Source organism: Dipteris shenzhenensis, chromosome 12, assembly GCF_047967505.1.
Source record: "Dipteris shenzhenensis isolate YYH24624 ecotype China chromosome 12, Dip_SZ_1.0, whole genome shotgun sequence".
NCBI classification, from domain to species: Eukaryota; Viridiplantae; Streptophyta; class Polypodiopsida; order Gleicheniales; family Dipteridaceae; genus Dipteris; species Dipteris shenzhenensis.
In genome coordinates, this window is record NC_141607.1 from 28364424 (window position 1) to 28370532 (window position 6109).

Below are 6109 nucleotides of genomic sequence, written 5' to 3' on the forward strand. Positions count from 1 at the left end.
TTAATTACTGAATATGGGTAAACTGGAAAGGCTGTAGTTACTACTGAACTTTTTGACATGATATAGCACTCGGACATAATTCCAAGCAGAGTTATTATTTTATGAGTACATGAGATCCAATCCACAAGAGTAGGCTGGAACATTTCCAGATCATAGCAATGAGATTTGAATCTGATGCTGTAATGGGAAGCTCCCTAGATGTGGTCTCTAGAGTACTATCTATGCTAGGATGTAGTTGTGGGTCTGCTCTTGTCAATATTTATTGCAGGTGTCAGAGTCTAGATGATGCAAGGGCAGTGTTTACATAGATGCCAGAGTGGGATGTAGTCTCCTAGAGTGTTGTTATTGTTGCATGTGCTTAGAATGGGCATGGCAAGAAAGCCTTGCAAATGTTTGGTCAAGTGCAAACATAGAGCTCTGATAATAGCATTCCAGGAGATCACATCCTAGGGCATTATTTATGCGTTATGGATGATGGATAGTTTACCCAATGCCTATCATAGTTTGGTCAGTTGGGACAATGACCAAACTATCCAGTATTCCAGGGCATTATGGATGTGTGTGCTGCCATGGCAGCGCTGGCAGAAGGTCAAGTGATCCATGCCACTGTTTCTAGCAATGGATGGGAATTGGATGTTGTTGGCACAACCCTTCTCAATATGTATGGCAAGTGTACAAGCCTACATGATGATAGGGCAGTGTTTGCGGAAATGCTAGAAAGAAATGCAGTCTCCTAGAATGCCATCATTGCTGTATGTGACCAGTCCTCCTCCAGGTGAGGATATACATTTTGAGTACTTTAGATACTCATCCTTATGCGCATATTACACTAGGATCTTCTGGGCAAAACGTTGGATATTTTTATGCTTCAGGCTATCTTCTCCTGGGGTATGAGCTGGAGTAGTGGAGTGTACGAAGAAGTAGAGGTGTTTGGATATTTATTGGGTAGTACCTAGCTCTAGACGTTTTGGTTAGGGTGCGTTATTAGAGGAATGTTTCAGCAACCAAGATTTTGCCAAGCACAAGATAGGTGGAGCCTTCGATTCTTCCATCAAGGGCAAGTATCCTTGCAAAGAATCATAGTTTTCTGGATTACAGTGTAGTCTCAGTTACTCCAGTGCCAACATTACGACCTACAGGAGTAGTTGGATAGCTTTTACAGTGACCTGGCCATGCATAGTGAATCGTACACAGGGATTGTTGTAGGCACCATCATGTGGAATCATTTCTCTCTCTCACTTTGCCTAGAGTAGCCATGCAAGTTTACATGTACTAGCAGGAGGTTTGGAAACTTACGCTCCAACTGTAAACAGCATTGCAATTCGGTCAAATGAGGTTAAAGTATTCAAGCCAAAAAATATGACCACCATCTCTATTCTCATTTCTTTGAGTCATATTGGTCTGATCGCTGATATGAGATGCTACTTTGTCTCCATGAATAGAAACTATGTCATAATGCCATCGGTAGAGCATGTGAGCATGTGCTAACGAATATCCATGCTAATGAGGTAGACAATATGATGTAGTGAAAATAAGAAAGACAATCCTCCAACTTAATACATCTTCTTCCTTGAATTTGTCCATTATTCAATTTGCCCTGTCCCTTTACTTATTGTTGCATTAACCAAGAAAGATTGTGGCCTCAACCTAATGAGGTAGGTCTACTTAAAGGTCTTTGTGAGGGTAAAACTGCTTCCTTTTCTTGTTTGGTCACGTCCAATAGGTAATCTACTTCTTCATAACATTAATCTATGCTATCATGATTAAGTTGTACTTGCATTTTTCTTTTGCAATATGCTAAATTGAATTTTCTAAAAACAAAATATGTGGTTGCAAATTGGTATTTACAAAATGCAAAGTGTTGTTTAATTATATAATACAATAATTGGTCATCTCATTTCTAGAATTTAAAGTCAAGATTACATTTTTGTATTAAAATATTTTTGACTTTAGCATATTGATATTTATAAAATGTAAAGTGCTATATAGTTATATCATACAATAATTGGTTATCTCATTTCTAAAATTTAAAATCAAGGTCACACTTTTTGAATTCTTATCTTTGTAAAATGTCTTCAAATTAATTTTGCAGCTTTATTGAATTCGTAATTTGCTAGTCGTTCATTGGACTTTGATCTGGGACAGCATAAATATAATAGGTACTTCTACATTTACATTTAACTAATTTCACAAACATGAGAACATCATTTAATCCAAAAGAAAAAGTAGTTTTTTATATTAGCATTCAAAAAAGGAAACAACAATCCATAAGATTTTTTCCCTCATGAGAATTAATCAATAAATTTCTTGAACAATAGAACATTTCTTAATACATTATGCAAATGCTATTTTATGTATTTTATAGTAAAACATAATTTAACATTTCACCTAAATGAAAAGTGCTATATGCCAAATTCAAATTGCTATGTGCTATATGTAAAATGCTATGTGCTAAATGCAAACTGATATGAACCGAAGGAAGGGCACGTTCCTTGGTCCTATAATTTTTGGAGAGGAAGTGTGCCAACTCTCCCCTCCCCCCACAGTATATGTGTGGGTATGTGCTAAATGCAAAGTACTATATACAAAATGCAAAATGCTATGTGGAAAATTCAAATTGTTATGTGCTAAATTGAAATTGCTTTGTGCTATGTGCAAATCGAAATAAACCCAATAAAGGCATATTTCTTGGTAATCTCCTCCCACACATATGTGTGATTATGGGCTAAATGCAAAGTATTATGTGCGAAATGCAAAGTGCTAGGTGCAGAATGCAAAGAGTTGATTGCTATGTGCTATATTCAAATTGCTATATGCTATATTTGAATTGTTATAACCTAAGGTAGAGGTGTTATAAATTCTGTGTGTGAAATGCAAAGTGTTATTTACTAAATTAAAATTGTTACTAAATTCAATTTGATTTGTCTTGAATGCGAATTCAAATGAATCCAAGGAAGGGAAGATTCTTTGGTCTTATAAATTTTGGAGAGGAAGCGTGCCAACTCTCCCTCCACACACACATGTGATTATGTGATAAATGAAAAGTTTTATGTGCCAAATGAAAAATGTTGTGTGCTAAATTGAAATTCCTATGTACTAAATTCAAATTTATACATCTTTAATGCGATTCGAATGAGCCTTAGAAAGGGAACCTTCCTTTGTCTTATGAGTTTTGAAAGAAAGTGTACGAATTCTGCCCCTTCTAAAACATGAAAACATATAAGTAGTGTTGAAATATTAAAACATATGCAAGGCATCAATCCCTAGGGGGGGAAACTAGCACACCCACATCCCAAGGCCGTGACCCCTAGCTTTCCAAGGTCCTACCCACATCACGTCCTCGTGACAAAAAACAATTATATTACGTGGGTGGTCAGTCCAACAAAAGAGGACCTTACAAAAAGGATTAACCTATGGGTGTGTATGTGTCCGCAAGCCCTAGGGCCAGCTCATGATTCTATCTTGGCCACCTCGCTTGGGGGCGCTATTGGGACTTTCAATTTCAGTATGATGCAACAAAAAAAAAAAAACCCAACCCTTAGATGCACTCCTAACTCCAGTAAACTAACGCATGCCACCGTATCTTTCCCTTTCATGACCCAACCTACGTCTCTCATGTTGGCTTTAACCAGTCCAATAACTATGGATTCCCTCCTACCAAAGTTGAACTCACTTTAAAACACCACCTTGTTTCGAACCTCCTAGATGACCAGCATGATTGCGGCCCAAATATATGGCCAACATTTTGCTAGCATGGAGAAAGCCCTTGCGAGTCACTTATAAGCACCAGCCTCCATTGCGAGGCCAAGAAGAACCTATGCATCAGGCCAACGCTTCAAATCATGCTTTCCACCCTTCTCCAAGCTTCGTTGGTGATCATACAATTCCACAGTAAGTGACGGACAACCTCAATTGCTTTGCCGCACATAGGACACATTGGGTTTATCGCGATGTGCTTTGCCAACCTCGCCCTAACAGGCAACCATGGGGGAGGACTTTCCATAAGAAAAATATTTCCTTACCTTTTCCATTTCGTGCAATCTCTTTTTCCACCAATCCACTCCCCTACACATGCTGAGCTCCCTACGACAAGCTAATGGTAAGTAACCTTAGCTGAAATATTCTTAAGGCATAATGGCCAATCACCCATTGATTCACTCTGCCATCCTACACTAGCACATAGTTGGAAGGCCAACTCTCCAAGATTCTTTCTAGCACTACCCAAATTAGATCCCCCTCACCAGTATTGAGTCTGAACTCCACTTTCGAATCTCCACAGACTTCCAATCGGCACTTCGACGGTCCTAGACATCTGCCCAAGTTTTCACCCCCTTCTTGTAAAGACTTCTAGTGCATGGAAGATTATGCAACAGAAACACTTCACCCTAATTGTACAAGGCTCGCATCAACCGTGAGCCTATCGAGTGCCCTTGCCAGTTTAGTTGATTGACACACACTTTCTTTCATTGGCATGCTCTGCATTGCATTTGTTGACATTTGTACACCAAGATGATTGGAGAAAGTGGATATTTGATAGGATTGGGATGTGGATGTGGATGTGGAGACTTGGTAGCCTATGAAATAGGTGATACTTATGTGGTTTGTGTGGATAACATTGTATGATGAGTGACCCCCCCAAGAGACCTACTATGGTGACACCCAGGTGATGATCCCTCGGAAGGAGAAAGAGGGGATGGTTGTTGCATAGGTAAAACCATTGATGTCCCTGATTTACCCCTAAGGGGTGCAAGAGAGGGAACAATGGAGGTTCTCTAGGATAGAAGAGAGAAGAATCTCACTGCCTTTGAGTCACTCATGACTGCAATGACAAACTCATCAAGATTCCCAAACATGAAGCCACAGCTACCACCAATCCTGCAATTAGATCAGATCCAATTATGCAAATGGGGAAATCAGAGACTAATTTATCATACTATGAGAGGCTAGGTCAATAGCTCACTCCTATACGTCTTAGTCCAGCTACATGTTGACCCTGATGCTTCACAAAATTAAAGACCCGCATAAGGTATTGTACACTTGACTGATCCTCCCAAGAGAAAGCAATTGTGTCATCTGCGAACATCGGTATGTGATGAGCATGATGGTAGGGCTATACCTATCATCTCTCGATTTCTTTCTTCAAAAATTGCATCAAATAATAATGGGGCCAGGGAGCACCCCTGACGAACGGACCGATTCAAGGTGAACCTTCCCACAGCACCTCCATTGAGACAGAGAATTGCGACCCATTTCCAATTAGGCAGGCTACCTTCTTAGTAAATTCAGATAGAAATCCCAGGTTGTCAAGAACCTACAGTAGATAATACCTTCTAATCCGATTGTAGGCCTCGTTAAAAATCAAGGCCAAATAGGATGCTTTTTTGTCCCATTTCCATCGCATAGTCAAGAGCGGTCGACACATTCAAGACGCTTTCGAATATGTCGCATCCCCTAACAAATCCAATTTGCTCACGATCAACTACGAATGTGCAAACTTCTCTGATCCTCAATGCCAACACTTTGGCTATAATTTTATATGAGGAATTCAGCATGGTTATAGGCCTTTAGTCGCCTACCTTGATGTGATTTTGTCTCTTAGGAACAATTTTGCTAGACCTGTATTGACATCCTTCGACAACGCCCCTCTCCCCCTGGGGACATGGAGGGTTTTGTGGAAGGTTCAGGCAGGATTCTGGCAAAAATGCTGACTTAAAGCCTATCGAATTCCTGAGGGATGCAAAGGGATTGCACTGTTAGGTAAGGTACGACAAGAGGGGATATGCAGAACCAGGTAATCGGATTTCGATCCTCTCATGTGCCCCTATTTTCAACAGGGTCCAGCAACCTTTTGGCCACCATGTGCCCCTGATTCCGATAAGTCCACCTTTACTGGATTGCAATCGAAATCCTATCATGTCAACTGCTACATTGGCCATTGCGGTGAGATCCATACCTATTTCTTGCTAGAAGTGCCTAAAAAATTCCACCGTGAGACCATCAGGTTCAGGCACCCTATCAAGCATTTAATGCCTCCTCCAACTCTTGCACAGTGAAAGGACATCCAAGGATAGTCCTTTGATACTCAGAAATATTAGGATCCATTCCCTCT